Below are 24,675 nucleotides of genomic sequence, written 5' to 3' on the forward strand. Positions count from 1 at the left end.
GTAAGGTGTGAGAGGTGAGCGGGGATTAGAATTATTTTGATATTTTTAGAAAAAAAGGAAAAATTACAAGTGATTTTGGAGTCATTAAACGTTTAATTAAATGAGATAGATTATGAATCGCTATCATATCTTGTGACTCAAAAAGTCTATAAGTCATTCGGTCAGCGTCTGTTTAGGCAACTTTGTTACTATCAAAAGTGGCAAACCTATCAGCCCATTAGTCATTTTGCTCATTGTTAAATGGGATGACAGACAATGGAAGGACTTTTTGGAAGCCTTTTCGTTTATATATAAAAATGTCTCATTTCTGAAATTACTTTACTGTAGATTTATATTTTATAAGCGGCTTGCGCTTGTACCATGGATAATTTCAGTGATTGAGATGTCAAACGCATTCATATAACCCGCTACCGCTTACACTTTAACCCTTTACAATAATATACGCACATCGGAACATATCGCAACGCGTCTCAGTTCCCACAGCGCATTACGTTCCACACATTATCCCGCCGCTTACGGGTAACACTGGAGATTTACATACTATCTTGTGCTTTCCTAAAAACTTCCAGTTAACTTTACCAGTTGTGTTTTAAAAGTAGCCGCACAATGCAGGCTAAACAGTCAACAATGTTTTAAAGAAAATCTTCATTCCCATCAAAGTTTTCAGTCGGTCTGATACCAGCTAATTACCTTTGTCATGTGCGTACTACCATTTATCTTCATACTGATTTATGAGCCCAAAAAAGCTGATTAAAAGTTTGAGCTCTTGATACCTATATTTTCACACGAATTACCTAGTTAAAAACAGAGTTTTCAAGAGTGTTATCGCATGTAATTCTAAGCTTTCCGATTCTTTAGTCGAACTTAATTTATTTTAATTTTTTGTGGTCTTATGAATAACGGATTTCTATACAAAAAGCTTACACACGGTCTATTAAACTTTATTTCTTTCAAAATTGCACTTTCGAACATCTCTTAAAAAGGCATAACTATAAATAAATTCAGACATAATAATAGACTCTTGCTAACGACTTCAGAACTGCGGAACTGGCTGAAATGAGATATTTATTCATGACATGCAAAAACATGTGTTTATTACGCAATGACTGCCTTACTGCATGTTATGAGCTTATTTTATTGCTAGCGGGTTTTGTAAAACATTCGTAAATTTTAAGTAGGTATATTAAATAATCGGCAGCCCGTTTTATTCCATGCGCGCTTCATAGAAGCGTACACAAAGGACTTCATTAGAAAGATGTCATTGCTTCATTAGAAATATGAATTACTAGCTTTCGCCCGCGGTTTCACCCGCGTCCCGTAGCCGGATGGTGACAAAAACTATCCTAAAACCTTCTGCCGGGTCTAAGTTACCTCCCCTCTAATTTTCTGCCAAATCGGTCAAGCCGTTTTCATGTTACGTCGTGACAACGGAAAGCGGGTTTCATTTTTATATATAAAGATGATAAATTTAATCCACAGTAAGTCAGTAAATGTCTAACACTAACGCTGTCATCTGATGGTTTGATTTCCACCTCAAAAAAGTATAATTTTATAATAGTCCATTTCCTTAGCATAGCCTTGGTGAACGCGTAGGTAAACAGTGATATAAGGAAATGTATTTTGGACTCAATCTCATTACCTATAAATATTGTATGTTTTCTAGAACAATTAATAATAACAGTTAACTTGTAAAAAACGATCAGACAGACACAATTACTTTTGTAGATATATCTGATAGGTATAACGATATCGTGGCTTTGCATAAACAAGTAATACTTACTTATGTAAATTCATAAAACACTTACAATGATTTAGCTAATATCTTTCACAACAATACGTGTTGTATGATACCCATAGATAGTCTATTATGATTGGACCTCCTAAACTTTATTATTCATTATATAAAAGCTTGTCGTTAAACTTTAGAATTAATAACTCTATATTTTATATCTACATAAAGTTTATACTCTCAATAGTAACAATATACATATTACTGTATCGTAACATGCATATCTCTATTGGCTTTATAAAAAAGTATAAACTTTATAACAATATTGGATCCATTACTTTATGTTTTTATTCTTTGACCATCTTCTCATTTAAGATAGCAATCATAGATGATATTCTTTTAAAAAATAAAACGATAAAAATGAAGATGCGTTGTAAAATATATGAAATATTGTTATCAAATAATAAACCTATCTATATACATATGTTATAACACAATTTTGTAACTATTAACATAAGTTAAATAAAGAGAAATATTACCTATATTTATATAAGAAGAAAACTTAAAAGTAATGTTAAATAATAAATTAATATTTATGAGCTTCCAATACGTACGAGCGAAGTCGTGTACAAAAACAATCTTTTCAAAATAAGTATTGCAACTACAAATCTAAAATTAAGAAGATAATGACAATATAGTAACAAGCAGCTCTCAACAACTTCAACTAGACTATAAATAAATCTAATTTAAAACTAATCGATTTTAAATAACTGCTAACTACCGGTGGCGCCACAGTTGCGCAACGTTGCCGCCACAGTGAACTACGACCCGCGCATGCGTGCTAATAATTGCTAACTTAGATGAAGCTTTTTCGTAATGTTGGTGAAATTCCGTTGAGCAATTTTTTTACCTTTCAACCAAATTAAGATATACATAGGACATAGGTACAACTAATTTTTCTTTTGATTTAAGATATCATAAGAAAACCAGGACCACTGAAATCACCATAATTATATTGTAAAATATCGTAACTCTTCTTATGGAACAGTTGGGTAAATAACCCTTTTTGTAGTTATATAAAAATAAAAATAGACAAATATGTTTAGACACAAGGTAGATACATAAATACAGTCAAACTAAGATATGTCTAATGATATAAACTGCACCAAAATACACATCTACACATTTTGCAAATTAACAACTTTCAAACAACACAAATTACAAGCAAGTCCTGTGATTACACGTCAATTACTGAAATAATTTAATGTGTAATGCATTCGAGTGTGCTAGCGAACATCAGCGTTATGTAACATAATGCTAGATGCATCTAAATGCGGATTAGTGAGACAGACGTGAATGTGAAAGCATTCCGTAATTAAGTTTATTTCTTACCTTTCTCGTGTATTTACTAACTTAAATACCTAAAGAAAAGGCTAGGCAGATAATGTTGACTTCTGTAGTAATGTTATGTCATATTGGAAAATTATTCCTAACGTCTGAAAAATTATGCTCCATATTCAGTAAATCGTTATTAGATAAAAAGCTATTTGCTACACAGACATTTTATCTTTATTTTAAGCATGAACAAAAAAATTGCTATTAAATTATAAAGAATATGTAATAATTTATAAAAGCAGTATAGGTATATGTAAGTAATTAAAAATGTAAATAACTACAGTGTAGTACTTATTTGGGCTGCAACGAAGCTTTGAGTCAAAAGCTATTTATATTTCGTGGACTTTAAGCAACATTCTAAAATTGTCAATGACTGGGTCTCGGTGCGATTATGTAAATTATATTATTGTCTGTTTGTCAGTGAATGTTTATTCATTCAGTGCTTTGCATGGGCACTCGAAACGACAGATATTTATGCAGTACGTCGAAATATTGGCATAGCATTTCGAATTAATTCAAATACTAATGACAACTTGGCTTGGTTTTGCATTGCTATTTCTTTAAAGATAAACCAGGGGAGTCCATCTTTTTTCAAAATATCTTTGATTATTTACCCAATAGTTCAATGTGAACATTTTAAATCATTAAGTATTTATGTAACTTACTCCAACATGCCTACTTGTGTAAATGTGATAGTACTTTTAACGATGTATAATGATAATGTGACCTACCTACTATTTAGGTACTCTAATTTCTTAAAAATAGTAACAAAGTAGCTCATACTTTTAACAAACATAAAGCAACCTTACTACACTATTTTAAGGTTTAATATCTTACATTTTCCTACAGTAATCTTTTCTGACCTTTAACAATTGGCAATGCGTCTTGTGAATCAGTTTCTTTCATAAATAGCTTTTGTCAGCAACATCGTACAAATAACTAAATAACTAGGTATTTGCCAATTTGACTGTAATTGTACAATGCTTGCTACACGCGAGTTTTACTAACTTTGAAGAATGTCAAATGAATTGACGTAGGTATGTGTGTGGTAAGCCGCGTTATAAAGCAGACACAAAAAGCACAAAATAGCTACTACATAGAAAACAGTTACAACAAGTCTAAAGCTACCTGGAAAGTAATAAATAATTTGAAAAGCAACGTACCTAAAACCCATATCAATGCTATTGAGGTAAAAAACACATATATCACAAACCCTCAAAGTATTGCACAATATTTCAATGATTATTTCATAGACCTAGTGCAATCCAATGTAGATTGTCAAACTTATGATAATGCAAATGTTTTAAAATCCCACAACTCTATGTTTATGGAACCAATAGTCCCAAAAGAAATGCTAACTATAATAAATAACCTCAAAAATACAAATAGTACCGGGTATGATGACATCAAGACTAGCGTGATCAAATCAGTAGGACCCATTGTAGCACCAGTATTATGTGATACAGTAAATGCTTGTATACACAACGGAGTTTTTCCAGAAGCTCTAAAAATCTCGATTATCAAGCCAATGCACAAAAAGGACGAAAAAACAAAAATGTGCAACTATAGACCTGTAGCCCTGATTCCAATATTTGCAAAAATTTTTGAGAAAGTAATTTATAATAGACTTAATAATTATTTTGAAAAAAACAACATTTTTTGTCAAGAACAAATGGGATTTAGACAGAATAAAACTATTAATATGGCAGTGTACAATTTCCTTAAAAATATACATCACAACATGGACAACAGAAAACCGGTTGCAGCAATGTATATGGACATGACACGTGCTTTTGACTATGTTGATCATAAAATACTACTGAAAAAGCTCTATAGCTACGGTATTAGAGGTAATGTAGTTAAGCTCATACAATCATATTTAGAAGGTAGGAAACAGTTTACTCAGATCAGCCAAGTCAACATTAAGACAAAAACTGAAACAACATACTCCTCAAGTACTCGGACGATTCTGTATGGCGTTCCACAGGGGTCTGTGTTAGGTCCATTACTTTTTATCTGCTATATAAATGACTTCCCCAATGTAACAAATCATCAGATGTGCTTATTTGCAGATGATAGCACTATTGTTTTTGACAAGGGTAATTTTAAAGAAATAGAATTAGAGATAAATACAAACCTTGTGTCAGTCATAGAATGGCTTAATGCCAACAATTTAAAAATTAATTTGACTAAAACTAAAGTGATGGATTTCAAACTTCGGCAAAAAACACCGACGCAATACCAAGTCAGGTACAAAGGAGACGCAGTACTAGAAACAAAAACCACAAAGTTTTTGGGGTTGCACATTGACAATGATATGTCATGGCAATCTCAAATTGATAGTGTTTGTTTAAAACTATACCGTTTCTCTTATGCCCTATACATGTTAGGCAAAATTGCAAACAAAACTGCCCTCCTAACGGCATACCACGGGTATGTAGCTTCCACACTAAGGTATGGGCTTATATTTTGGGGTAATGCTGCAAATATTTCGTCCGTACTTCTGGCACAAAAACGATGCATACGATCAATCTGTAAACTAAAAACAACAGATACATGTAAGCCGCACTTTCGGGATTTAAATATCTTGACAGTACCGTCGCTGTATATCTATGAGGTTCTGATGTTTGTGAAAAACAATATGCACTTGTTTAGTCATGTAGAAAGTCAACGTCGCTCAGATAAGTTACAAACAATAGCTACTAAGACTGCTTTTGCTCATAAAAGTGTTTATGCAATGGCACCTAAATTGTATAATAAATTACCTTGTGATATTAGAAATAGTAAGAATAATAATGAATTTAAAAATAAGCTCTTCAAGCTACTAAATGACAAAGTATATTATTCAGTTAAAGAGTATTTGGATGACAAATTCTGATGACGATGATGAATTTATATATATATATTTTTTTTAAATACTTATGACATTAGTAACACAACTTTATTGACACAATTTTTTTTATTTTTTATTTTCCTTTATCTTGACATTCATATACTCGGACATTTTATATTATATTATTGTAATCTCTTAAATAATTTTGTATGCCTATCGGCGGGACATGGCTTGTACATAAATCTAGAAAACACCTGTAATCACCCCTGTTTCACAAAATGAATAAATTGATTTGATTTGATTTGATTTGATTTGAAAAGCTTTTGATGGGGAAACTGTAATTTTTTACTGTTAATAAAAGCTCGTTTAAAGCTTTTGAATTGTGACGTCGACGCATAGTACATAATGGTTTGAATAATAAAATAGTGCTTTAAAGTTTTTTTTGGTTACTGTTTCTCTCGCGTACCGAGGAAAAGTTTCAAGGTTTCGGAAAAAAAAAACTAGCCTATATTTATCCTCAAGTTCTAGACTATGAACCAAACATTGACGTTGGTTTATTGTTTTTGACGGAAAAGCGTATCAGACAAACAGAGTTATTTTAGCATTTAAAGCATTAAGTAAAGATTTATTTCAATATAGTGAGAGACATTTTAATTTTGATTTATAATTCGATAAAAAAGGCATATAATAAAAAAATACGCATAGTACCTACTGCGGTCTACAACTGCTTTCGCGTTAAGTAAGGTCAGGGTACGAGTACCTACATACGTTCTTACAACTTCATATAGTATGTAGTTCATACATAATATAATACACTGGTTCCAATCATTACGACCGTTACTGATCACAAGGCTGTTGCATTATTTGAATCGGTACGTAAACAAACTGACACTCAATTTGTTGTTGTCAATGCAACTATTGTGAATGCATTTATTAGGTTTAACTATAAAGTAGGTCTTATTTGGACAGCCTTGTTGGTTTGTCAAAATGTCATAATGCCATTTTCTTGATGCCTTGTCTTGTTTTGTCTTTCGTCTATACGGCCTAGTCTTTCGTAGTTTATATTTCCTAAGTAGTTTTGTTTTTTTTATATCAATAGTTTTAGGTCCTGTATTTTTGTGTAAATCCAGTTTTTTTCTAATTCGTTCTAATGCCCTTCGGCATATGTATACAGCTACAGCTATTTTCAAAATGTGGGTATTTAAAATTGTCTCACTGAAGTTATGTGAGAAAACAGTTAAGTCAACTAACTTAATATAAGTAGTTTAAAGCTTTAGGAGCTTTAGCTCGTTCAAATAGACACAATCGTCACCTTAAAACTATATATACGAAACGAATTGATTTATAAAGCAAGTAGTACTACACATAGAGCTATTGGGGTCATCTTCAAACTATAACTTCATCGTCGCATGCGCAGGGTGATGGGGTACTCGGCCAGCTCGCAAGGTTACTCTAGAATGTGCGGGTTACGTAACCCGTGGTGAATTGAGAGCGCCCCGAGTAACCCAAAGAGAGATTCACTTATATTTGTGAGAATTCTAATGATGCTTACATACCTTTTTGTACTGTACTATAGTTCAATTACTCCCAACTTTTTTGCATACAAAATAGATTACTTAATTTTTTATTATACGTCTTGTACCTACGTGGAAGTGAGCAATTTTTTTTATATACAATACTAGCTATCTTTTAATGGTTTTACCCGCGTCCCGGGGGAATTTCTCCCGTTCCTGGTTAAAACGTAGCCCATACCAACCGAGGGCATAAACATATTTTTTAAATCGGTTCAGAAGTTTCACAGCCTTTAAAAAAGTGTCTTATTGAAGAAACAAACAAGTATATTTCGAACATTGACTGCAAAAAGTTCGAAAGATTTATCACCACTTAATCTCCTCGATGCACACAAGAATAATAGTTATTAATCTGCTGCACATGATAGCACGCATGTACTCACAACTTATGATGCGTCACGCCTCGATGCGCCCGCGCCGATCGGTAAAAGTCACGGTCAGAACGCACGTGGAAAGGGGATCGATTTGGCGATGGGATTGCTTGATGATCTACTTTACAAGAGAATAATACTTTACTGATAAATGGAGCTTTAACATCCGAAATTCATTTTTATTTAAATCCGAAATTCAGTAAACTTGAAATATTTTTGTCTCCAAAAGTTTGATGGATAGTAAAAAGAAACAAATTGTTCCACTTTTCCCTTGTCCCTTCAGTTTTAAACTTTATTTGTTTATATAATTAGGCAAAAACACTAGCACGCTGTTTTGACGCTTGATCTGTATTTGTTATTGAAAATTCTGACCTATACTTGTAGAGTCACACCTACAGGCCGTTTGGAAATTCAACAAAAAACCCCTATCAAAACATGAATCATAATGCATCCCACTTTAAGCAAAGCCCACTAGAAACAATTACCACATCACACAAAAACAAAGTTACCACTAACATCTAGTTACACCTAAGTAACTCAAGTTAATCACTATAATACCACGAGCTATGTCCACGAATGTCCCATACTTAGTGCATTATGTCCCATTACAACAATTGCCCAACAGTTGTCCAACAATTAGACACGTGTTCGGCAAACTTGTGTTGGTGTTCAACAGTGGCAAACTTGTGTCAAACCACGGAGGTAGGAAAGATAGCAGAGATGCCAGGAAGGTAGGTCATTCGGTTCCTTGTAGGTCAAAGTAACTTACGGTAGGCTACTGAAACTAGAACGAGATGTTCGGGTTATTTGTCAAATCCAAACTAATCTGCCAAAGATCGGTATTGATTGATTGGTGATTTTATTTTGAATATAATGGGCGAGTTCCATAGAAGGCGTATAAGGGCGGAGCTAGTAACGTTGCTCGTCTCCCGAACACCCGCATTTTGGCGCGCTACTTTCTTAAGATATTTTGCATAATGACATCTCCACTATTTATTTTATTCTCCATGTGTCCGACGAACACAATCTTGTGCAATACCTCGTTAGGTTCTAAGTTAAAGTTTGTTTAGAACTTAAGAGCTTAATGCATCTAAAGTTGTGTTATGAAAATTGCGTTGTTGAGTGTTGCATATGTTATGAAATGTCGCGGGTATTTGTGACAAGATTCTCTAGGTGTTTGTTAAGAGCTTGTGAATAGTAAATAAAATATATGTACATTTCCATGTAAACATGTTTATAGTATTCTAATTACCCATAAAACTTTACTAAAATATTTTTCTTTTTATGTAAGCCACACAGTGGTATTTAGGTATTATTTACATTTCTGATCTCATTCCATTTTAATATAATACGGTTTAAAGGGTGAAAATTGTTAAAGTTTTAGAACCACTGTTACACAGTTGCAGACACATCTTAATCTACAATAATAATGTGTATATTATTCAACATTAACATCCATAAAACTGTTAACATGAATTTACAGCAATTTACAGTCATAAACAACATATTACTCCTTACATAAACGTTACGGGTCATAATTTTTCAAAATGGCTGACCACCCATCCGTCAATGGGTTTAATGAATATTTTTTTTGAGTATTTCTTGCACAACTATTGTCTAATAGCTAGCTATCAAGTTAAAATGCGGCGAAAGCATCGCATGCGCAGTTGAAGTGGTATGCGCAGACGCAGATGAAAGTATGGATTACTACAATTCATTGTGACGGTTTGTTGTTTTCAAATTGTAGTTTTATAATGTTTAATTTGCTGATATTAGTGTTTCTAGTCGTAATGGAAAAGGATTAAATAAATATGTATTGTTTAAATCACTCCATCTTAAAAAAAATAACCCACATTAAAACATATTGCGCAGTTTTAAATATCTAAGTATAAACCGGAACTCGAAAACTTCTTAATTCGGCTCATAAATCATCACAAAAGACAACTCCCAGAATCCTTTAACTATGTACTTCCTATGTGATTTTATTGGGAAGAAGAAATGGCACAATAAACTCCCCAGCAACACAAGTCTGCTCGTTAGTTCTGAAGAACTATAATTCGTAGGACTGAGCAAACAGCGGGTTTAGCTATGTAGTATATAGACATATGTCACAGTCATCTGGTAGAAGCTGCTAGTAGATGCACCTTTATTGAAGAAGTGTACATTTAACATGTACCTACAGTTACCAACAGGTCAAAATCCGCACACAATTTAACATTGAAAGCCTCAAACGCGTCCACATTCAGGGCACGAGACACGCATTTCTACAGACAAACAACCATTTACTCAAATCGATGTGGTTTGTGCGAAATATCGATAAACTTGTATTTACGGCCCTTTGTCGCTCTATGGGACATTGTTATGGTGGCGACAGACTGTCGTTTGTTTTATGGGGTTTTTAACTTACTCGTAGTTTTGAAGTCCACTTTGTACTGGTGATTGATGGGATAGCTTCTAGGAATTGGAATAAGTATGTTATTTTACTCTGGTTTCTATAATTCGTTCTGAAGATAACGCGTCTAAATAAAAAGTAGCTGTCAATATGGTGTTCATAACCGTATATATGCTAAGCAATGTATATATTAGTAGTATTAGTTAGCAATTTTGCGATAGAAAGATAGGTAGTAAGGTGATTCAATCAATTAATCATTTATTTCTCATCATCAAGTACAAGAATATGGTAGATTAAATTAACTTTACTACTACTTAAAACTGTATCATACTTAGGTCAGAATTTCATATATGGCACGGTTTACTTTTCTTGTTAGAGTTATCACAAAATATCTGCAAACATGATTACCACAATTTCCTTAATATTATCAAAACACATGTATGGAGTCAGACTTCAGTAGTTCTGACAAAAAAGGTGTCAAGTCAGAGTTGCGTGCTGACAAGTAAGATACGAGTGTGCATTTCAATGGACAATGGCGGCTCGCAGATAATATTTATAACCATGTAGATGAGAGATAAAAAGAAAAACATCCACTACGCTGTACTCTGTTGCAATTTGAAAGAAATCCTACATTTGTTAAAGACTTTGTTACTACCGAACCAGGTAAAGGTTAAGTTAAAATTGGTGGTAAATTGATGGTTAAGTTAAACCATTAATCCCAGTGCCATTTAGGTACTTATAGGTCTTTCAGTCACTAAAGATATTCTAAAAGCTGGTTAATCTTTTATCAGATCTAATCTTCCCTACCTATAGATTTTAAAGACATAGTTAACATAAGTAATTTCCGCATATCCAAAAAAGATTCATCTATTATAACTGGTGGCAAAATAGTGTCAGCCCTGCTTCCCCCTTTACTGAATCATAAAAATCATAAGCACGTATATACTCACTCTAAGCTTGGTAGGCCATTTTTAGACGGTCACACACGAAAGTCGTCTTTGGTCCTGGTGGTCTCTAAAAGGCAAAAGACGGCACACAAGCCGAGGTCTCCCCGGGCGGTGTGTGTATGCATCAGGCATTTTCCTCAGCTGAAACAAAAAAAAGGCCATATTTTAAACCTACTGTACTGCATACCCTTCTCAGACAAACAAGCGTGATATAACCGCCTCTATTAGCCGACAATACAACAGTATTTAAGTATCACTTTCAGGCAGTTATCGACATAATGTCATAATAGCGAACAATTCAATATGGCGACGTAACAGCGTCGCAGGCGCAAGTGATCGTTTGTTACTTCATCTCGTACGCATCTCGGTTTCTATGGCAACCGAGCGTGAAGGAAAATGCTGAGCGAATGCGCTAAGTAAATGCTGTGATTTTACGATCATACACACTAAGTTTATTTCCTTTAATTGTGTTTTAATTGGCACTAAAACTCTTTAGGCGTTGTTTTTTTTTACAAAGCTTCGTTTTGACTAAGTATTTGCGAAAAAGTAGGTATATAATTTAGCTTAAAAAATATTTTGAACGGTAGACCGCACATCAGTGGTAACTGTCATGCACGTTAACCCAAAAGTAATAAGTACGATTTTCCTATAAAACTGTTACCACTGACCTGAAGTTGACTGTACCTTCTTGCAACTTTTTTAACAACAAGCATCGGTTAAAACTGGTTGAATCTGGAAATTCCTTTTTATGAGTTCAGTTAAAAATAAAATCATAAGTCTGTCATGAAGGCCGTATCAAAGTAAACTATAGCAACTAAATCCTTGCAATTTTTCGTCACATACATAAGTATAGCATTCCCATCTGGGTTAAACTTCACTTTTAAAATGAAAATAAATTAAGCAACAAAGAAACGTGCTCACGAAGATGCTCCTCATGGAATGTATCGTTTGACAAGCTTCGACATTTGATTTGTTGCATGTCAAAACAATAAATGTTAAAGAAATCATCTTTCTGTATTCTCGAAGCACTTCATAGCATTGAATTGAAAAAGACACACTATGTATTTGAAAAAATATATAACATACGTTTTAAGTCTTGTGTAACTTAAAAAAACATTTTTGGCAGGGGTGTACCTATTAAATATTTTTTTGATGGAAAACATGATAATTTCATCCAGAAAGTAGTTAGTATCTCTAGCAAGCACACTACGTAGTTAACTTTTAAAGTTAGTGTAAAATTTAAACTTATTTATTTTTTAACAAAAAGTTTGTTTTGTTGCAGAAACTGATTCCAGATCAACAGAACGAAAATTCAATTAAACTGGTAAGTTTTATTACTTCGTTTATATTTAATTATGAATATTTCTTACGTCATATAGGTGTACAATGTTCTAAAATTACTATGACCTTATGAGGTAAAATGATTATAATTAAGGGTCAAATAGTTTTACAGTGCAGGACATTTTAATTGCAAGCTGTAATTTTGTTAATAGTTATAATTATAATTAAACTGTTAACAGCCAATCTTCTCCTTGTTTACTACATTTCAACACGGGTCAAAATAATTGTTTGCTATATGGGGAATTCATGCTAAAATTGTAGTTAATATTCCTAAGTATTAATGAATTATGGTTACCTACCATTTTGACTTAAAGCAACAAGTTACTTTGCCATAAAAAAGAGAGTGGAGCTAGTTAAGTTAATTTGATTACCCTCAAAGCAATATTTAATTTCATAGCCATATGTAAATGAATACTAAAAACAATTGCCACTAGTCTGTCCCTTTCACTTGGTCTCCCTTCATCAATCTTATCATTAAAATTAATTCCCAACTCAACGTAATTATACAAGATAATTATAATTACTAAATAATTTAGTAGCCGCGTCATTTAACGTATTTAGTAACAAATTCTTCCCTAGTAATTGCCGCAAATTCATATATTTATGAAATCCGCACGCAGTGACTTTGTATGAACGCAACGCCCAATTAAAATTTTATAATAAAATCCTAAGTTTTTCGCGTGGCGTTCCCATACTATTGTGTGAGCGGCTTATGTAAATAATGACGATTAATGATGGTTCTGTTAAGCCACATTGTGTTACATGTAACATAGCTCGAATTCGCGAAAGAACGCTTTGGTAGGAACAGTGATGTGCGTTTTTTATGGAAGCCAGGAAATTAGATGATAAGTAGTTTTAAGTAGCTCAGTGCAGTAAGTATAAACAATCAAAAAAAACTGATCAAAATGTATTTTTATTGAAGTTGAACTAAATAAAGCATTATTAGAATCACAGAGAATATGTTAATTGAACATGATTTGAAAATAAAAACAAACACAATCTGGGTCAAATTACATGTTGGTCATGAGACTATCATAAACACAGAACCTAATAAATCATAAACAAATAAAATCTCATAGATATTGAAACAACTTTTTATTTTTACAACACACAGTTAAATTCTCAATGATAAAAATAAAAATTACAAAACATGTCTTAGCATTTAGCTAAAAGCTTCTAGTTAATAGTCTAAGATTACCAAACGTCTAGACATTACATTAAGCACTAATAAATACCTAGGTACATGTACGCCATTTTAAATTAAGACATTGACATTCAAGTCTAAAGAGGTTGATTAATAGAAATAAATAAATAAAAAATGTCAGCACGTCGTTACAAGATCATGTCGTGATGTTTGTTGATCTGTTATTGATATTGGTTTAATATATAATTGTAATGAACTTATGATCATTGAAATCAATAGATATTGTATTATGTACGTATGCATGATGTGAATAAGTGATTTCTTAGTTTCGTATGGTGAAAAATCTTCAGTAATATAAATCAGTTTTTTTTTTTATCTATCTGTCCAGTTTTCATGCTGAAAATACATAACCGATTATGATGTTATTCAGTATACAGATAATCAAAAGAACCACCATAGGCCACATTTTTTTTCGTGACGCAGTTGGAAGCGTCTAAGTAGTCTGTTAATAATGGAAAACTATAACACTAAAAAATAACTTCCATTTTAAAGAAACCGTCCGTAAAGACAGTAAAAGCGATTACTTTGTAACTGTTGGAATACAGTTATAAATCTGCTAACACCGATACCATCTTGAAATATAGACAATCACACACATTATGCCTATTGTGGAATGCTGTGAAAGTGTGTGTGTGCATGTGTGTTTGTGTGCGTGGTCGTTAACATGTCATGGTGTGTTATGGGCGTTTTCCTCGCCATTGGTGTAGTGGTTTATGTGATGTCTTATAACGACATAAAATAATATTATTAAAATAAGATATGTTCTTAACTTATTTGGGGCTGGGAAAATTCTAGGAAAAACAAGTTTCTTGTGCTTTTTTTTCAAATTGAGAATTTTTCTAACTAGTTGCTTAATTTATTTCTAATTGATTAATTTATTCGAAGTATTTGCATTGAACTACAGGAGAGCGAAATGTCACTTGACACCTACTTGGTTTGCATGTCACACGCATAATACTTTACCAATGAACCGACACTAAAAAACCTTCAAGCATTAAAAAAATAAAATATTCCGACAAATACATAATAAAAACCGCCAAATATGAACCTCCTTCTATCTGGGAAGTCGGTTAAAAGCTACAGCATCATAGACAGATGTAACATCTGTCAAAAGTGTACTTAAAGATGAACCCAAAATCCTTCTTAGTGTGCGTGCAATCGTGACAGCTGTATGCATGTGTGTGTGTAAGGCTCGGTGCACACGAGCGTTGCTTCACGCGAAAGTTCAAGGACAAAACAGTTTGGTACATTAAGTACGGTCAGCAGAACAATCGACTGTAATTGTCGTATTTAGTTTTATTTCTTTTGTTTTAACACTTTAACAAGTGTTCCTTTGAAATGATGTGTGGTGTGAGATTTTGTAATTGTGTGTCTTGTGATTGAGAAAATGTTTAGTAATAGCATTTTTTTAAATTGTTGTTGCTTGTGTGTGGTCAAAGGTTGACATTTTAATGAAGGTTTTGTGTGAACAAAGAAATTAAATTAGAATTGAATAGCGCTTTTGAGTAGGTACTTAGGTTTTTAATACCTTGAAACGATAACTTTAGATTTTTTCATTATTGTTATACACGAGCCCACGTTGAGCGCAGATAGTGTAGCTTTCTAACGGTAAAAGAACTATTCAAATAGTAGTAAGTACAAGTAGTTCCTAAGCATATTCGACATAGATACATATTGGTATAATAAATACATATAACAGGTAAAATCAGCATTGCAACTCATAATTCATATAGATCCTTTAATAATTAAGCAAAAAAAGTTTATAAATGAATTGATACACTTTGCTTGCGGACGCTACAGCCCCGGGTCTCAGTACGCATGCTATAACGATCGCGTAAAGGCCACCTTCCCATCGACTCGAGTATTAGTGAGTAGGTACAACTATCTCAAACTCAAGTCCCACTATGAAAGTTGAACCGCTGCTTTACTAATCATATTGGTCTAGCTTGGACGAAAAGATCCTTCTCCGTGTGAGAGGAGGCCTAGCTGTGCCCAGAAGTAGGACGATAAAAAGGCTGTAACTGTAACAGGACGAAAAGATGACATAGTTATTATAGGACTTAGTCAATAGAGTGTTTAATTTTGGATAGGTACTGAAATGTGTGAAATCACGACTTTAGAACAATGCTCAACAGAAACTGAGAAAGGACAGCTATGACAAGAGACAATCTAGGAATAGACTGATATCTCTTGATAGTAGATCGAACCCAAGAATCTACTAATGACATTTAAATTGACACCTATGCATAAAGCTACGTCAGTCTACCCTTTAAAACTTTTACCTTTCACAAAAGTCCTTGGCTACTGACTTGAAACCCAATGACTCAGTGACCTTGATCTTATGAAGCCATTACTGCAAAGCTTCCGGTATTACCGGCTGTCGGTAATCGTTACCGAATGCGTTACCGGTTTATTATTTGTTTGTTTTTGTTATTAGCGGGTTATTCTGAATACGAGCTTTCGTGAATGTAGGTAAATGTGATTGTGAATGGGCTCGGGTTTTTCGATGCGATTAACATTTAAACATACCGATCTACCTAAATCTATCCAAAGTTGTAAGTCTTGTACATTTTTATTAGAACGAAAAGGTAATAGGGAATTTTAAGTCTCATATAGGGTGATCATTTATTACCACCACACCTTTCAGACGAAATTCTGTTAGAGATTGGTTCAGCCAGGTTGTTAGAATGTAAGATATTAACCAATGGATATCAAGACGACTGGCTGGTGTATCGCCTCTGTGTGGAGTAAAAGATGCTTGCAACAAAAGATTGAAAAGATGCGATAAATCTGAACACAAAGTGTAGCCGTCTTCAGAAAGCTCAATGAGGAATTCTAATTAAGTACCCACATAAAGTAATCATTCCCTATTTAAAGTATAACAAGTAGTGTGTCAATAACTTAATCACCACGACACACGGTTCTCACGGCAAATGCATAATTGTAACACTTATATAACTGATCGCGTGATGCTGCGCCCGCGCATACAATCCGAAACAGTTCTTATGCGATGCGAGATAAGAGCGATTTTGGGACGTGGGAACATTAATCTAATTTGTGATTTGGGACGTTTCAAAATTGGGTGTTTTGTTTTGTAATTTGGGTGATTGTTGGAAATTGTTGTGTTTTGTGGAAAATATTAAGTGACTGTATAAGTGTATACAGAGGCCAAAGTATCATGACAAGAAATAAGCCGGTTAACTACTCTGTGCTTTTAGTACCAAGACCTTCTAAAGCTGTAGGTGCGAAGATGAAGAGAAGAAGCTGTAAAGATCTAAAATCTAAATTGTTAAAACTAAATTGAAATTACACACTAAGAAAACTAACTTCAGACTTGTCAAAACATATTTAAGAAATGTTCTTCATAAAGCATTGACATATAAATAGAAGCATTAAAATTATAAATCAAACTGCTGAAAGATATTATATGAACCTCTAAACTGTTCTAGACTGGACCAATATAATACCTACGTAAAGTCTACTTTACCACACAAGCCCCGTTTTTCATTAATGTCGAAACTAAAATGACGAAGCTAAGTGAATCGAGAATGATGCAAAAATCTTCTACAAATAACGTTTACTCTGCAATGCAGATATTACTAAACTATTCCACTTATAGTTAATTGACAGCGAGCAAATGATTAACGATGTAGGTACGTACAGATTTAATACAAAGCCGATTGGTTAACTATTGGGATTGTACAGTCAACTTCAGGTCAGTGGTGACAGTTTTATAGGAAAATCGTATTTATTACTATTGAGTTAAGGTGCATGACAGTTACCATGGATGTGCAGTCCACCGTACCTCTTTGGAGTTCGCTATGTTGACCAATTAAGTTCAGAAGAGAGTTAATAACAGGAGTATATGAGAGGAGTACATAAGATAGTACATAAGAGGAGTACATGAGAGGAGTACATAAGATAGTACATGAGAGGAGTATATGAGAGAGTACATAAGAGAGTATATAAGAGGAGTACATAAGAGAGTACATAAGAGAGTATATAAGAGGAGTACATAAGAGAGTACTACATAAGAGAGTAACTACACAAGAGAGTACATAAGAGAGTACTATATAAAAGAGTATATAAGAGGAGTACATAAGAGGAGTACATAAGAGGAGTACATACACTCGCTACGCTCGTGTTTCAATTTTAGAATCCTTCGCTTGCTCGGCCGTCAAAATTGAGCACGCGGTTAAATAGCGACTTTGCACTCTTGTATAACAAATAACTATTATAAACAAATCAATACGGAACCAACACAACTATGACACGCACTTTAAACCACAATAGCAAATTGTGATCTTAATCTTAGAACATCCTACGACCCATAACTTTATATAACTTTGGCAATCTTTAATGACATCTAAGCTACTAACATAAGTAACAACATCAAACAATGAATATTACTTTCACGCCAAATAAGGCTTGTACAGACGATCAATAATATTGATCTGGATTTTTCATACAATGTATTGAAATCGCCATATTTTTATCTGATGTGGAAGAACCATTACTTTGTGTATCAATATTTAATGTCAAGAGGTCAGTTATGCCTCTGTAGAGGTCTTTTATGTAATAGTCTCGTTACTGGCTTTTTAAACGTTCAATATATTATATGGCTACGTTATCTAGATGTTATATAGTCATTTGTTATATTATCTGCTTCTAGTGTCAGCGAAATATTAAACTTAGCAATTGCTTATCTGATTTCTACAACTATGAAGTCGAGTTGTCAATACTTTTTACATGCTGACTATACTCATAAAAGGTCACTCGAAGATTCGAAATTGGCCATACACTTTGAAAATGCTTTTAGTATTATATGATATAAAATAAATATAGGTACTAATTAATGCTTGATTGTTTGAACTGTCTTGAGATTTTAAGAGTATTACCTAGTAAGTTTAGCTATTGGCTCTATTAGCAGACTTCGCATACATATACATTTACATAGTCTGAAAGAATGTGAACGCATTTCAATTTGACAAATATCCACACCTACGAAGCTATTACTTACGCACATACACATATAAATCACACTTCACTGTGCACACACGTAATTTATGCAGTGTCTACTGAATAATTGAAATCATGAAGTCGACGCGGCGCCGGCGCAGGGGTTAATGACCTGCAGCCGTAAATTAATTAATTTTCACTCATTTTGCGCGCACGGAATGTCTGTCAGCTGTTTTTCTTTCTGTTTACTCTGTATTTATCATGCGCTTTCCATCATATTAATTCGTAAAACTAAAACATACGCAAAACTGCATGTAGGCATATAAGTTTACTAAAAATATTTTTTACTTCGGTATAATAGGATATGCAATCAATGCAATCAACTGGAATAAAGATTTAATACTGGAAATAAAACAGAAATTCCAGGTAACAAATCTCAATTACCACTTTTTTCGACCCAGGCATCGAACGTCAGCAGTCAGCAGTCATCATTTCAAAAACTAGACCAATTAGATAGTCAAAGCTATGACAAAAACATTGCAACGAATTAAAAACCTCATCTTTTCTGTCAAGTAGGTTGAAAACTAAAAAAAAAGACCGCACAAACACCCGAAAAAATGAACAAAAAGACAGTAAGTAAATACATACATATTACTTAAAACAATTAAACCAGAAAATTCTTCCATCAAATCTTAACGAGGGTCCTTGACATAATCGTCATACATTTGAAACAGTACACATTTGCCAACGGGTCTCACACTCTGACCTCCACGGTAGATATAACTGCTAATTAGTCTTTATCATATGAAAACTATTTTAATTCACGTCATTATGCGGTCAAGAACGCTTTGTGGATGATTAGTTAATGAAAACATACCGTTATGGTGGGATCGGGCTGTTCTTGTAACTCGACATTTTGAAGATTTTTGGCAGTAGGTTTGATACTAAAGTTTTAATGAGTTAAAACTGGGAGCTTCGAGTAAAATAAAGCATATTTAAAAAAAAATCTGACTAGTCAAGATTTTTGATTCAGTAAATTCTTACGCACATAAAAAGATATCATTTTATTCCAAGAAATAGGCCTATAATTTTCTCCAGTATCAAACCATTCGCTAAAAATATTCAAAATTCAGTTCACTGGTAGCAGTGTAACAAAAAGACTTACTTACCTGATCGAAAGAAACAAATGCCCATCGTTACACATTTATTTAACCTTATCGACAGCTCACGAGCCCAAAGCAAACAAATAAAAACATTTATCCGAACCATCCATTACATTGTTCAGCATCCATTAACTCTCGCATCCTTGGCATCGACACAAATCGACTCGAATAGACAATCGATCGACATTTACTTAAATCGATACATCCTTTTTATGTAGGCTTCGGTGCAAAGGTTGTGTGCAGCACGAAGGGTCATGGAACTTACATAATTTATTTAGAATCTTCTTGATTTTACACCTAGGAATTTATATTATATAAATAGGAAAAAAAAAGAATTTTAAACTGTTTAGATATGTATAAGTTGGACATCTCATGAAAAAATATGGCGAGAAAAGAAAGGAGAACAAATCTAGGTAAATACTATAAATAGTCATATGAAAATATAAGTAAATATTTTACCCTAATTGGGAACTTCAACCTAAATAATTTTAAAAGTAAGTTCAACAATCAGATCAGACATGCAATAGGTAGTAACGAGATAAAATTACACAAAGGTACTTAACCACTCATCAATTGGTCTGTTACAATTTATTTCATCACTTCCCTTATTTCGTTCGGCTCACTATGATAATGACGATAATTTCAAACAGATAGACAACGTACACGAATCTTTTGATCTATAAGATAAAACTACAAGGCCATTGACATTCAAAAACTAATTGAAATATAAAAACTCTAATTTGTATTGTTTCAAAAAGGTTTTTTAATGATCCAGATCAAAGTTTCGCAAAGAGTAAATTTCTATCAACACCAAACATTCAAATTAACAGTAACAAATCAACATAATTGAGAGTGACTTTCGCGTTCACAATAATATTCTAGCATTTACCAAAGACACATTAAACTCCAGTTATACATAAATCTAAATAAATACCGACACAGACAGACAACATAACTTATAAATGCATTAGTAAATAAATAGAAACATCACTGTCATACTTAACAACGTACAAATGGACAAATGGACAACGTCATTATTATATTTTATTACTCGATGGACAAAAAGTTAATCTCATTCACGCGAAACACACGATAGACTGTATTGTTTTCTTTACTATATACAGTCATGGACACATAATTAAAGACACTGTTGGAATCTTAAATTGCTGCCGCATTTCATCTGTATTTCTTTTTTCTGATTGCTACTGGAACTTTATTTTCTATTTTAAAATATTTAAGAGGGCATTGTGAAATATTAAAACTAAAGACTATCTTCAGTGATCCTTCGCGACAAGTTTTTTTTCGCCTTATCCGAATCTCGAGCGGTATGAACCATAACGTAGCCTGGCCATATAATTAAAGACACTCCATTTGTTCAGAGGAAGAAATGCAAATTATTAATATTATTGATGGTACTTTTCTATAACAACATTCCCTACACTGTAACTAAGCATACTAATGAGTACTAATATTTGGTTTATTTCCTTTTACCTCAATGACAGCACGACATCCCTAAGCGTGCAAGCGGTCAGTTTTGTTTTAAGTTGCTACGGGAATTTTCTTCCATGCTTCATAAAAATCTGTGTAAAATTGATCAATGTTTCATGTATGACTTATCGCCATTGTGTTTTCTGGCCGATCACCAGTTTTTTTTCTATTAAATTTGCGATGGGCCAAACCAAAACCGTCATAAGTTGCTCGATCAAAGAGTCCTTTTTACTACTCTTACAGTGTTTTTTACAGAACTTTTCTAATTTGGAAAGCGCTAAGGACCGGTAAATTATGCTTAGCATATAACAAAATGCTATTTCTAAAATATTAAAGTACTTGAATTTGCCTATTTTTAATAATATCTTTCTAAAAGATCACCACACCAAGTAGTGGAGAGAAGCCCCACACTATTACTTTTTCGCCTCCTATGTTTCAGAACTTTCTTAGTGTATTTTGGTTCCATCTCATGTTTTGGAGGCGACTAATTTCGATACATTATTTTAGAATTATTCGTATCCCTTTGTTTAATGAGAAAAAAAATACATTTTTGAACACTTGTTAACTGCACCTTTCACATTTGATAGAAATAGCCAACTACAGTATGGGCACGCGATGCTTTTCCAAAAGTAACATCTTCCGATACCCATGCCTTACAGCTTTTCCCGACCCGGTTGTAGTCTTAAAGTTCTGCAGACACAATTTTCGTCCTTTTAGCATCAGATGACTCCCAAAAAAACCAGTACCGAATCATGTAAATGGTTCACTATTTGCCTATAGCACCGCCTTAAAGTCTGTTTGCGGACAAGTTTTCCTTGGGGTCGGTTTTGAGTTGTTCTCAAACCATGCCTTTTTTAGTGCCATTGATAAGAAATCTTTAATAATAAATTTATCACCGTGTCCTTACTATAGATCAAGTGGTATGAATAAATCCGTATGTCAAAATATAATATTAAAAAGCCTAAAACATTTTACTTACCAGAATTTTTGTTCTAGTCTTATTGATAGGACTAAAATGAAAATTTTTAATGAAATAAACCTAAATTATTACCTAATTCGAATTTTCACTTATAATACCACAAGAGCTTCAAAATTATCGGGTATTTTCCGATAGGTTCGTTGCAAACAAATGAAGGAGTCAAGTTTTTCAGGTTAAAAAATAACGAGCGCGAAGCGCGAGTGATTTTTCCTGAAAAACTTGACGACTTTATTTGTTTGCAGGGAACCTTGAGGGAAATGCCAGATAATTTTGAAGCTCGTGTGGTATTCGGGGGATTATTTTTCCGTCCCAAATGTCGGCCACAACCTGTCAGTTTGACGTAGCAACGACCAGAGAAAATATTCAAAAAAAATAATCAGTATAATACCATGTAGGTTGTACCACGTGACGTCGAATGGTGCAATTCTATTGGTCGATATTTGGGTCGGAAAAATAATCAGTATAATACCATGTAGGTTGTACCACGTGACGTCGAATGGTGCAATTCTATTGGTCGATATTTGGGTCGGAAAAATAATCATAAGTATTTTACTCACTTCTAAAAAAAAGTATGGCAACTATTTGTATCTTTCGTTTTTTTTTCTTAACTGGGCTTTAACTGTCTTTAATTAGCTGACCAGCCAAGTATCAGCTACAAAGGTTAGTGTTCATTTCCCATAGAGCTTTATATCTAAAGTATTAAAGAAAGAAAATATTTTTTGTCCTTAATTTAAAGAACACAATGTAATGTTTGTTTTAAAAATTATTACACTACATTATACCGTGCTTAAGCTCATGTCAGTACCATAACTATTTATTTCACTTCGAGTCGGGGGGTGTCTTTAATTATGTGTCCATGACTGTATATGTATGTATGTAGAGGATGATTTAAAGTGTTATGTAAAGATGCTTTCAATAGAAAGGACAAATTTATATTACTGACTCAGCTGATCAAGGCATGAGCGATAAGCGGAAATCTAAATTGAGACTTAAACGGGACGACAAAGTTCTTAGTTATCTTTTACTAAATGGCAAAGTCGTCATCAATATCCCCTTCGTACCTTTTCTCATACATAGAGGTATTTGATCACCACGCTTGCTCAAAACAGATTTCAAACTTTCAGATTCACCTGTAAACATAAAGTTACAAGATACAGTTAAAAAGTCGTGGGAGCATAGTGGTTCAAGCTCTTGCCTCTCAATTACGAGTGTTGTTCGATTTCAAGTTATCCTCAAAGCAAATATCATTCTAAATTACATTACGTCCTTTCTAAGTGTATCTTTCATCGTCCCCTCCGTAACCGCACCAAGGTCTCATTTAATTAGTCATCAAAATGAATTACGGTCAATCTAACCTACGTAGCCTATACCTATTTACGTACCTATTTACGTCAATATATTGAAACCACCTACAAATCGTTATCACTTGCACCACCGCCGAGCGCTGCATACCGCTGCAAGTGAGCGCATTATCGCAGGCAGACGAGACATGTTCTATCGCGCACTTTCTATCTAACGATCATCAGCGTTTATTACAATTCATTTCGTCTACAATGTTATAGAACTGTACCGTTCAGATAGATATTTTATAGAACTTAACAGTTCTAACTTTCGATAATTCAAAGGCATGAACAACTGCGCATTCAAGTGCGAATCAAATGGCTGAGTTCGGAGAAGCAAAGTCATTTGAAGGGAACTGTACTTATTCATATGAAGGAAAAACATATTTTTTATAATTATTTCTGTTTTCACTAAACATGGCAAAGAAATGACAGCTTATACGTCGACTAGATAACTCGGTCTATACTATACCCAAGCCGACCACAGCTTTGGCAGATATAACTAGCTATTGCATTTTGCTGTATAATTCTGCGGCTTATTTTTATATTTTTGTGTTGAATTTTTTAAGGGCCTCAGTTGCCTGAAATAACGGTCTAAATAAATAAAAATATTAAATATAGTAATTTGCGTTACCAACAATGAATCTAACAAATCCCAAAAAAGCACACATTACCAAAAAGAACAGAAACATAATGTTTCCGCCTGGGAACCGAACCGGCGACCTTCCCATCCGAGCCGATCACAGATACATAACATTTCGCAACGTAAGGTTAGCGGGACCAACGCGGTCGAAAGCAAGGCCGCACTATTGATTACTTTGATGCTGTGCTCGGCTTCGAAAATAATCTTCTTTGGACTTGTATTTCCACAAATACTCGTATTTGAAAACATTATATCTAAACTAAGTAATATTATAAAGCTGAGGAGTTTGTTTGAACGCACTAATCTCAGGTACTAGTGGA

General features: G+C 33.6%; 1 protein-coding gene across 1 annotated transcript in view; it reads left to right on the forward strand.

Annotated features, from left to right (window-relative positions):
* The window catches only part of LOC110378669 (mucin-2), a 60,444-nt gene that overhangs the window by 4,377 nt on the left and 31,392 nt on the right, over positions 1-24,675 (forward strand). The window contains exon 3 of the mRNA XM_049837514.2: positions 12,521-12,562. The gene's annotated coding sequence lies outside the window, so the exon portion shown is untranslated. The remainder of the gene's footprint in view (positions 1-12,520; positions 12,563-24,675) is intronic.

Source organism: Helicoverpa armigera, chromosome 23, assembly GCF_030705265.1.
Source record: "Helicoverpa armigera isolate CAAS_96S chromosome 23, ASM3070526v1, whole genome shotgun sequence".
Taxonomy (NCBI): Eukaryota; Metazoa; Arthropoda; class Insecta; order Lepidoptera; family Noctuidae; genus Helicoverpa; species Helicoverpa armigera.